This window comes from Vulpes vulpes, chromosome 13 (genome assembly GCF_048418805.1).
Source record: "Vulpes vulpes isolate BD-2025 chromosome 13, VulVul3, whole genome shotgun sequence".
Lineage (NCBI taxonomy): Eukaryota > Metazoa > Chordata > Mammalia > Carnivora > Canidae > Vulpes > Vulpes vulpes.
In genome coordinates, this window is record NC_132792.1 from 72968185 (window position 1) to 72980967 (window position 12783).

Consider the following 12783-nt stretch of genomic DNA (forward strand, 5'->3'; position numbering starts at 1 on the left):
ATCACAAGAAGAGTGAGGGCAGCCCAGGTAGCTCAGCGGTTTAGCACCACCTTCAGCCCAGGGCATGATCCTGGAGACCCGGGATCCAGTCCCACGTCAGGCTCCCTGCATGGAGCCTGCTTCTCCCTCTGCCTGTGTCTCTGCCCCCCTCTCTCTCTCTCTCTCTGTCTGTCTCTCATGAATAAATAAATAAAATCTTTAAAAAAAAAAAAGGTGAGTATGGTGGTGAGTACAGAAAAATAAGATATTTTCAGAGAGACAGATGACATTCACATAACTTTATTAATTACATTTTTATAATTATTCTATTTTATTATTGTTATTAATCTCTTACTGTACCTAATTTATGAATTAAACTTTACCATCATAGGTATGTTTGTATAGAAAAAAATCACATGTATTGGATTTGGTACTATCTATGGTTTCAGGCATTACTGGGAGTCTTAGAACATATTCCCTGCAGATAAAGAGGGCCTACTGTAATTATTTCCTGCTGTGATGAACAAATTTTAAAATAAAAATTATACAAAAAAATTTGTAAGTACTAAGAAAGAAGTGGCCTTCATTTTTTAAAGTTGTCACCTCTTGATTTTCTTGGTAATTTTTTTTTAATTTTATTTATTTATTCATGATAGACACACGGGGGCGGGGGCGGGGCAGAGACCCAGGCAGAGGGAGAAGCAGGCTTCATGCAGGGAGCTTGACGTGGGACTCGATCCCGGGTCTCCAGGATCACGCCCTGGGCTGAAGGCAGCGCTAAACCGCTGCGCCACCTGGGCTGCCCTCTTGGGTAATTTCTGTCATTGTAACAGCCTTTTTCTCCTTCAATCATAATAATCATCACTATTTATTAAGCTCCTTCTACAAGCTAGGCTCTGTGTTGGAGGCTTCATATTCATTTCTCATTCCATGAGGTAAGTCAGGTTATGATACCCATTTTAAGATGAAGAAAAGAGGGAGAGGTTAAATAATATGCCCAAATCGTATAATGAGTAAACAATAGAATGTCTAACTCCAAAGCCTCTGTACTCCAAGCTGGATGAGCGCATCTAAACAGTTTACAAAGGCACATTTTATTCTGTGCTAAGCATTGTCCTAATAAACTGAATTTTATTATCATGTCAATCTTAGTTCCCACACTATGAGGTACTGTCCCCTACTAAACAAGTGGACAAACTGGGACTCAAAGGTTAAACATTTGGCCCAGAGTTACACACGCAGTAGCAAAGAAGAATGGAACTTCAAATTTAGGCAAAACAGGTGTGAATCCCTTTTCATGCTGGATGTAATAGCAAAGGTAGCTGACCTGAAAATGAGCAGAAAAATTGGTTGAACAAAATTTTATGACACAATCTGATTTTCAAAACTCAAATATTGGTGAACACCCAACTGCCCTGCCTGCTGTTTCTAGTCAAGCATGATCAGGAACCTCACAAACACACTGGAACTTTTTCAGACCCGGGACAAGAGGGCAATCAGATCTCTACTGATGAAAGCACTATAGTACATCTATGAGTGCCAGAGAGTAATTAGTGATCTAGGTTAAGAGGATAAATTGTTTAGGATGCTAATCGTTTACTCAATGTCTTATGAATATTTAAATCGTCTAAAAGGATCAAGAAAACTTTATTCAGTTCCTATTATTTGCTGGGCACTGTATTAGGTTCCTTGCTCTCTAAAAATTAATGGCACTGGTTAAGCTCGAAAGATAAATGAAATAAATGAGAGTCTCACCTCAGAGCTCCACGCTACTTAGTAGGGAAGACAGACATATAAATATTTGGATTTCAAGCATACAAACACATTCATAGACAACAAAGAAGCACTATGAAGTTCAAATGTAGCAGAATAAGGAGTGATTAACTATAGAGGCTTGGGCAGGAAAGGCTTCAGAAAGGAAGGCGAAAGAATGAATCAGAATTTGCAGAAAGAGGGAGGGAAGGGCATTCCAGATAGAAGGAACAGCATACGCAGTACGTACAGAGGCTTAAAGTATCAGGCATAATGAAGAGCTGCACACTGTGATAAGTGGTTGAACATGACATCACGAGATATTATGGGAGAAAAGGAGACACCATGAGATCATGAAAGGCACTGGGGAAGCTGGAAGGGAGTTGGCAGGCAATAGGGAGCCAGTCAAGATTCTAAAGTATTGTGGTGATAGGATCTGAGTATTAGAAAGACCACTATGAATCAGGGTGCACTCTATGTAGCAGGGATGACTGAGGCAGGAAGGCCAGTGAACAAATAATGAACACTGAAAAGTGAACGAACAAAGCCTGGAACAGGGTCCACCGACCACCTTTACTTGGTTCTACTTTGTGTGCATGTGCGCTGTGTAGTTTGTCTGATTTAATCTGAAAACAGATTAATGGTTTCTAAAAACTCTTCTTCATTCTCTAACATTTTCACAAATATAACACATTTGCAGAAACATAACACAACACTGGTGTGCATTCATTCATGTTACGAAAATTGATGACTTAATATGCTGTAATCTATAATATGGGATAATGGATCAAAGTTTGTGCTATCATCAATTAAATATGAATTCCATCTAATGCCCTGATCTTTTGGAAATAAACCAAAGTCCATTAGTCTCAGACTATAAACATATCAATTTGAGAACCATAAAAGCAGTCGCTATTGTTGACTAGGGGTTTAAAATATTCTAAGCTGGGATAATATTTGATGGTGACTCTGGATTAATCAACAGACTCTTTCATGGTCTCCCTGGATAAAATCTACTAGAGTGCAATAACAATGCCTACAACATGTATTCCAAGCCAAGACTACATTAACAGATGCATGGGGTCCACATTAGAGAAATATCATTATTCTAACTGTTCAGACTACATGAAAAGATAGGCTTCTACTTGGAGAATCACACTTTAAAGGAAATACTCATAAAGGTAAAGAATTTAGAGAACATACATTAGGAGGAACTAATAAAAATATATTTCAAATAGAAAAGGATATATTAAAAGGAGGCATGAATTTACTTTTTAGTATATTTATATATAAGAATAATATACTAAGAAGAAATGAGAATATACAAAGAAGAAACATACAGGTTTATTTAGGACAGGCTGTTGACTTTTTATGTGTCAGAAGAGTTTATAAGGGGTAGGTTTTCTGCTCAATTGATTAGAATTACTTAAATGGTAGGGCTTATTTCTGCATCGTTCATGTGAACTTCTACATTGCTTTTGCCAGGTCAAAAGTCCCTTCAAATCCTCATTCTACATTTATCGTAGAGATAAATGAAAACTTATATGACCTCTACACTGTAACTTACTACAATAGCATGAACACAAAAGAATAAACCTATACTTCAGTCTGGATGCTGAATGCTATTTCTTAATATTTTTAAAAAACCAACTAAGTTCACAACAGGAAGAACAATTAATATAAGCCATTACCTGGTAATTCTAAGAATTATTCTAAAGAAATAATATAAAATACGGATGTTTCTATTGCAAGTTATACCTGAAAAAAATTTGAAAAAATGCCCAATAATAAAAGAGTAGGCAAATATGGTATAGAACATCTATACAATGGATTATTTGTAGCTATTATTTTATAAAAGTAATGTTATGAAAATTCTTATAATGATTACTATAATCTATTAGCTGAAAAGCAGATTACAAAACTGTATACCCAACATAACCTATATGTGTGTGTGTATCTAAAGCACTTTTTGAAGAGTAATAAGATGACATAATTTTAACCTTTCCTTTATGTGTTTTACAATTTTTCTCAGAATAAATTTAATGTGACTGCTTTTAAGGAAGACCTCAACTTGGTAACAGATTTCACATTTTCTTTGCCTGAATATTTTTTTGTTTGTTTTTTAAAGTGTTGGCATCTAAATAGGTTTAAAGAAAATATATGCTGTGGCTGAGACTTTGACACAGACTAGGCTTTGCCTAGCAACACAATGAGACACCACCAGCAGCTGATTAAGGACTAGTATGGCTGCCACACAGCAATGCTCACATTCTTGTGGACAGAGCAGGCTCCCCTCAATCTGGAAGAGATATTTCAACTACATTCATCTTCCTGTGCCTCAGTTTTCACACTTTAAAGGAAATATTCATAAAGGTAAAGAATTTAGAGAACATATATTAGGAGGAACTATTAAAAATATATTTCAAATAGAAAAGGATTTAGTAAAAAGAGGCATGAAGAATTTACTTTTTAGTATATTTATATATAAGAATAATATACTAAGAAGAATTCTTAGTATATATAAGTAATATATTCTTATATTATGTATAATAATAATATACTATAATAATATACTATACCTTCATAAATCTAAGTTAAGGGGCAACTGAGTGGCACAGTTGGTGAAGTGGCCTACTCCTGGTTTCAGCTTGGGTCATGACATCAGGGTCATGGGATCAAACCCCATATTGGGCTCCCTGCTTAGCATGGGGTCTGCTTCAGATTCTCTCTTCTTCCTCTACCCCTCCCACTAGTGTTCTCTCTCTAAAATAAATAAATCTTAAAAAAAAAAGATTAGTCATATGTTGAATATTGTTGAAGCTCGGCAGTGGGTACATGGAAATTCATTATTCTGTGTATATTTGAAATTTACTATAATTTTTAATTTTTTTTGAAGAAAAGTAAAATTTCTTCCTCAAGCCCCAGTTCCCTAAAAAAAATAATATTAAAATTCAAATTAGCCCTAAAGGAAGAGCTTGCAAACTTAATGGCCCTATACCTCTATTTATTTCTACAAAAGCACTATTTATTCTACATGTAGTTTTTAAGTTCTAAATATTTGTCTCTTAATGAGAAAAACATCCACCTTTCTTTCTAATAAACAAGAGTTTTGAATACAGAAGACAGGTTTATTTTACCTATGATATCTAATCCCTCAACTATATATATCTTGCCCTATCCTAAAAGTAGACTGACAAACATAATCTCAGGAGCTAATTATTATTTTTGATATCTTTAAAAATATGAAATAATTTTTCTAAAGTATTTTTCAACTAACATATATTTTAATATGAATAGCTAATGTAACCCAAATCTATCTAGCATGACAGCCAAATTGCAATACCAAGGGGAAGGTACTTCTGACAAGAAACAACTTTTAACTACTAGAGATGTTTGAGAGGTAGAAGACAACTAAAGTCAGTTACGATCTAATTACTAATAAATGGGAATCTTCTAGGTAATATTCATATGTGAAGATATTTTTTCCCATCTAAAGTCATGGAAAAACCATTTCTACTACAGAGAAGCAACATTTAAACAAATCATGGAGATTTTGTAGATGGTATTTGTATTAGGGAAGCTTTATCATCTGAATTTCCAGGATTTCATGTCCAAGTCCAAAGTCTGTGTTATGTCAGTGACTAAACAGCTCATTAACAAATTTAACTCAGTCTCCCTTTCCTCACTTCTTGTCCCAGTCTCCATTCCTACTATATTACCATTAACTACAACAAAGGACCTACAACTATTTAAACTATCCCCCTACCCACCTCCATTCTGGTAATATCAGTTTGTTCTCTATAGTCAAAAGTCTATTTTTGGTTTTCCTCTCTTTTATCCCTTTATTCATTTGTTTTGTTTCTTAAATTCCACATATGGATGAAATCATATGATATTTGTCTTTCTCTAACTGACTTACTTTGCTTAGCATAATACTCTCTAGATCCACCCATGTCATCACAAATGGCAAGGTATCATTCTTTTTGATGGCTGAATAATATTCCATTATACACATAAACACACACCACATCTTTTTTTTATTTATTTATAATAAATTTATTTTTTATTGGTGTTCAATTTACCAACATACAGAATAACACCCAGTGCTCATCCCATCAAGTGCCCCCCTCAGTGCCCGTCACCCATTCACCCCCACCCCCTGCCCTCCTCCCCTTCTACCACCCCTAGTTCGTTTCCCAGAGTTTGGAGTCTTTATGTTCTGTCTCCCTTTATGATATTTCCCACACATTTCTTCTCCCTTCCCTTATATTTCCTTTCACTATTATTTATATTCCCCAAATGAATGAGAACATACACTGTTTGTCCTTCTCCGACTGAGTTACTTCACTCAGCATAATACCCTCCAGTTCCATCCACGTTGAAGCAAATCACACACCACATCTTTAACCATTCATCAGTCAATGGCTCTTCCCTTGGTTTAGCTATTGTTGATAATGCTGTTATAAACACTGGGGTGCAAGTGCCCCTTCAAATCTGTATTTTTTAATTATCTTTTGAATAAATAACTAGCAGTGTAATTGCTGGATCACAGGGTAGTTCTATTTTTAACTTTTTGAGGAACTTCCATACTGTTTTCCAGAGTGGTTGCTCCAGTTTGCATTCCCACCAACAGTCCAAAAGCGTTCCCCTTTCTCCACATCCTTGCCAACACCTATTTTTTGTGTGTGTCTTTTAACCGTTCTGATAAGGTGTAGGGTTATATCTCATTGTAGTTTGATTTGCATTTCCCTGATGATAAGTGATGTTGATCATCTCTTCATGTGTCTGGTTGGCCATCTGTATGTCTTCTCTGGAAAAATGTCTATTCACGTCATCTGCCCATTTTTTAATTTTATTATTCATTTTTGGGGTGTTGAGTTTTATATTTTGGATACTAAACCTTTATCAGAGAAGTGCACTTGTTGTGATGAGCACCAGGTGTCATATGGACATGTTGAGTCAATATATTGTAAACCCCTGAACCTGATATCATTCTGTTAACTGGAATTTAAATAAAAACTCAGAAGAAGGTTGCCTGGGTGGCTCAGCAGTTGAGCGTCTGTCTTTGGCTCAAGGCGTGATCCTCAAGTCCTGGGATCAAGTCCCACATTGGGATCCCTGCCTGGAGCCTGCTTCTCCCTCTGCCTGTGTTTCTCATGTGCCTGTGCCTCTCTTTCTGTGTTTCTAATGAATAAATAAATAAAATCTTTTAAAAAAATTAGAGCAAAAAACAAAGAATTTACAAGTCTTTTTATAATGAATTAAAAACTCAAATTTTATTTTGTGTCTAGCATGCCCTCAATGTTTCCCACATCTGTCAGTTTTTAACCTTATATTTTTCATGTGATTGATATTTATCTGGCTCACTAGAGTGTAAACTTCAAGAAGTCAGAGACCAAGTCTGTTTTGCCTATCACTGTATTTCCTTACATGACATTTAGTAGGTATGGAATGTATATCTGATAATTTACTATATGAAAGAATGTTTTGAAAAGATTTATATTTACCATGAGGCCTAATTTTATCATTATCCTTTTCAGCCTCATTCTAAAACCTATACTTTCCAATTCTTAAAAATTTAACAATGATGTAAAAAATGGGGTTAGTATTCAAAACATAAACAACGGATACAACTTAAGAACAGAAAAAACAATCTGATTACAAAATGGAAAGAAGAATAAATAGACTTTTTTTCCTCAAAAAAGAAAATACCCAAATGGCCAACAGGTACATAAAAAGATGCTCGATATCATTAATCATCAGGGAAGTGCAAATCAAGACAAGATCACCTCATACTAGTGAGAATGGCTATCATCAAGAAGACAAGAGATAAATGTTAGTAAGAATATGGAGAAAAGGGTACCTATGTGCACTACTGGTGAGAATGTTTAGATTGGTAGCACCCCTATGTCAAACAGTATGGAGATTTGTCAAAAAATTAAAAATAGAACAACAATATGACCCAGCAACTCCACTTCTGAGTATGTATCCAAAGGAAATGAAAACAGGATACTGAAGAGATGCACTTCCATGTTTATTGCAGCATTATTCATAGTAGCCAAGGCATGGAAACAATCTAAGTGCCCATCAACAGATGAATAGATAGAGAAGATGTGAAATCCATGAGAAAGAAGGAAACCCTACCATTTGCAACAACATGGATGGACCTTGAGAATGTTATGCTAAGTGAGATAAGTCAGGCAAAGACAAATACTATACGATATCACTTATATGTGGAATCTAATAAAAGCTAAACTTATAAAAACAGAAAGCAAAATGGTGGTTACCAAGGGGTTAGCAGTGGTAACAGAAGAGATGTTTAAGGTACAAACTTACAACTAGTAAGTAAATAAGACCTAAAGATCTAATATACAGTATTGTGATTATAGGTGACAATATTGTATTATAAACATCAAACTTGCTAAGAGACTAGATCTCAATTATTCCCATTACAAAAAAGAAATATAATTATGTGATGTGATAGAGGTGCACTGGTGCATAGTGCATATATTACATACATATTGCATAGCACAATATATAGGTAAATCAGTATATGGTACACCTTAAATTTAAAAACATTTAACAATCGTTAACTTTTTAAAGATATTTTTACTAGAATAGACAAATATTCATAGCATATATAGAATATTTCATCTTCAGCATTTTGCTACTCATAAACAAAGTATCTATTTCTAGGAATTTCAGCTAGTATGTTATTTTTAACCAAGTCAAATTTTACTTGAGGTGGCCATCCCAGATTTAGGTGCCATTACTTCCTGACACAGGACTGAGTTTTCCTTCTGTGAAAAATTTTAACTAAGCACATGTTTCTCATGAAGTGTGATTTGTCACACTGTATTCCACGGAAATATAAAATTGGGCCTGGTCCAATGCAGCAAGAATCAAAAGGCTAACTTCTCTTCCCTCTGGTTGATGTGATAGTATTATAAGGTTGTCAGCATGAGACATCTATTTTCTGTTACTATCTGAAAGAAAAGAGAGCACACCCAATTACTAATTTTCAAAAAGCACTTTTTAAAAAGTAACATTATAATTTTTCTTTTTCTCTCAAAATGTTTTTTTAAATGGTCCAGAGACAGTAGTCCACCGAAAGATCACTAGATTCTGATGTAAAGAATTTGTTAGATATCATTTATTATACTTCCCAGAGATAAAGTAATACATTTAAGAGCAAGAAAATGATCAAACAGACTGAGATAGAAACTAAAAATTCAAACCTCTGAGGCCTACAGTATTTTATTCATGCCTCAGTTTCTATATCAGAGAAACAGATTATTCCGTTACTTATACTTTAGTGAGAATTTGCTGTTATTCTTAAAAAATTATTCATAAAATATTTTGCACATGATAGTCCAATAAAGTATCATAATTTAATAATTTCTTCTTACTGAGTCATTGTTCTAGAGTGAACATTGAATTCAAGATAAAGAAATAAACACATTTTAATACATATGCATTCTTTTTTAATATTTATTTATTTATTTGAAAGAGAGAGAGAGCAAGCACATGAGCATGAGTGCAGAGTGGGGCAGAGGAGGAGGAAGAGAGAATCCCAAGCAGACTCCCTGCTGAGCACAGAGCCCCTCACCCAGCTGGATCTCATGACACTGAGATCATGACTTGAGCTGAAATCAAGAGTTGGATGCTCAACCAACTGAGCCACCCAGGTACCCTTATTACGTATTCTTTGTGATATAAAACCAAAGCATAAAAAAGCAAGATAACAACTTAAAAGCAAATTCATGTGCGATAATATACCCTATATTTTAAAAATAACTTGATGTTCTTCCTGGGGTGGCCACAGAGAAGCAATACAGACAAACCAAAAGAAAGGGGGAAAACTGTTGCTTACTTGCAACTGAAGATTCTAGTAGTGTTTCTTGCTGGTTTTTGACTCATGGATTTTTTCCTCCTGTTGGCTGGGTGTTGCTGACATACCCATCGGGTTTTCTCTGCCAACTGAAATTAAGATTTTAAAAGATGCCATCCTCTCAAAATCACTCGTTTCTTCTCAGAAAATTCACCATATGTTCAGCTATGCAAGTTTAAGTTTTGCTATTGTCTTCATTTCAATGCCTAGTCAAATCTTTTCACTCTGTATTACACAGTTACCAGAAAATGACTTTTTATTCTTAGCAGCCGGCTGAGCATGAATGGTATTCCTATAAAATCTATTCACTGCTTTGTAAATCCAAGCAATAATTTAATACCACAGTATGAATCAAGTAACTTATTCAAGATGTTTTTCTTATAGATTCTAAACAGAAACTCCTTTGATAATCTGGTACTTTGCCTTCCTCAGAAGGGGAAATGGACTAAAACATCACTCAAACATTTTATGTTACCTTACTGAAATACAAAAATCAAAGAAATATACATATACATATAAATGAAGAAAACATTAGCTATTTTACTGCCTTTTATTTAGAAGCAAGTGTTTTGGTATTTTGTTCAGGAATAGATTTCTCCAGCCTACCTATAATGTTTCCAATTTTACAGCATATGCTCACAGTGCTATTTGTGTTTAGGATTTCAAAGTATAAGTTGTTTGTGTTTCATTCTTAGAGTTCATCCATAGTTAGAAATCTCATCAGCAACAAAAAATTATATAGATGTCTGATTCCCCACAGTAAATAATATCCGCTACTTCTTAATACTGTAGTTGCAGTCAATAATTTAAGATGACCCATAAAATATACGTTAGCATGAGAAGGCATAATGATCTCATCAGTATGTTAACAGAAAACAGCAACACTTAATCATATGGAGTGATGGCACTGACTATACAACACTGATGTCTAAAGAACTTCTCATGATCATATTGCCATATATATCCTTATAAGTATTTGATATTAATTTCAGACAATAATAATCTTTTAAATACCAAACTCTGTAAAACATAAGTTTTCCTATATGGTTTATTTATAAAGCAATGCTTAGACACTGGAGATTGATGTTAATAAAGAGACTTTAAAATATTTTTTAAAAGATCATAAATACTTAGAAATATATCCACTGAGAGTATATGAAGACTTAAAGAGGAAAGAATAAAAAAAGATTCCTAAATATAATTCAGCATCCATTTTATTACAGTACATTAAGGGACATATAATTAAGGGACTAAATTATTTACAAATAATGTAGAAATCCAGGATTTACAAAAAGAAAATAAACTGTCTCCCAGTCACTGCCATAAGCATAAGAATAAATCAATGCATGACACATGGCTTTGACATTGATGAGGTTACAGCCCAGAGGGAGGACATATAAACAATGACCTCTGGTATATATTGATGAATTCTATAACATACGCATGCACAGGGTGCCTAGCACAGAAAGGAATGCACAACAGAGCCAGCCTAAGCAGTCTGTAAAATGTGAATAAGCATTTCTTATCTCTCTATCCTCCCACACTGGCTTTTTTCAAGATTTTACCTCATTCTGAAAAATGAATGTCAATATATTTTTATAAACGTAATAGTTGTCTTAATAGTAGGAAATTTAGGACCTGGAAGACATTTTCTGGAAAGGTCATCCCAGATGTATCTGTTCTTCTGTAAAGGACATTGCCTATCTTGGCCTTTGAGCCATGTGGGTCACAGCTGGAGGTCCAAAATCTAAACACCAAATGGCCATCCAGTGGATTCACAGCCTACTCTGAATTGGAGTAACTCCTACCAGTGTGCTCTCTTTGTCTCACTTTCACAATTTAAAAAGGAAAGTGAAAATTTATCAAACAGTATAAAATAAAACCTATGATAAAGGTGAACAGAACTGTCTAGCTGGAACTGAATGATTAATTGGTTCACTTCAGATAGCATCTCATTATATCCAAAAGCTTAGTAGTATCAAGACCAACCAGACAGAAAGGCTATATAACTACAAAAAGTTAACTTGTAAAAAACTTTTGGTTTATTGAATATGGGCTATTTAAAAGGTAAAATAAATTAAAACACAATAGTTATGTGCCATGCTGTTATGGCATATATATTTAAATCCATAAAATCTATTTTATTATCTAAAATATACTTTTGTCATATTTTTCTACATAAGATCATAATGTACATATTCAGGATCTGATGAACTGGGTATATGACAGTATTTAATTTATATTCTAAAACTCGAATGATCTTAGCAGACTAGTATGAAGTGAAAAATTAATTTTCCAAACATACTTTAATAAAAACTTCCAAAGGACTTGAACCTGAAAGAAATTCCTCTTATTACAGTAAAAATGTAACATCTGACCATATTTTCAGTCCTGGATTATTTTCAGGTTACAGATACCTGAGCCTCATGGTTTGTATAAGAAGGTGACTAATGCCATGAAACTAGGAATTTGAGCAAAAGGAGGCAAACTTTAAGCACAATTTGAGCAAGAGGAGACAAACATTAAGTATAATTTAAGTCTCAGTTATGATATTTATAAAACTTGAATATGCTCACTGTTACCTCAATGCTCTAAAAAAGAGTACAACAAAATTAGTGGAAAGTCACAAGTTATATTGATCCAACATTATTTAAATAATATCAAGCACACCGTATTGTTATTATATGGAATTATAGGAGTGGGCTTATTATCTGCAACAATGGGAACAAACAGAGCAGAGCTTCCAAATACCCATTGAGAACCTCCTCTATGGGCTCAGTATAATAACTGATCATGTATAACCACATGAAACCAGATCTCACACCTTCTCCTACATACAGGGTTCATAGTACTGTGAATGTAAGATTCATGAATAAGAGAATAAAGAAGTTTAAAGGTTTTGCTACACAAGCAATTTCAGCTAAATAGTAGTAGGAACAATGACTTTTATTATAAATTTTTAAGACACTATTAATGAAAACAAATTATAAAGAAACCAAGTCACAGAGAAGTTAAATGATTTGTCCAACATGATTACAAGAGGGAATGAGAAGATTATCTCCTCCAGGAATCTAGCAATTCTATTTAAGTTATAAAAGATATACCTTGATGAATTGGAGCAGAAATTAATGAAACTGAAAAGAGGAAAATAGAGAAAATCA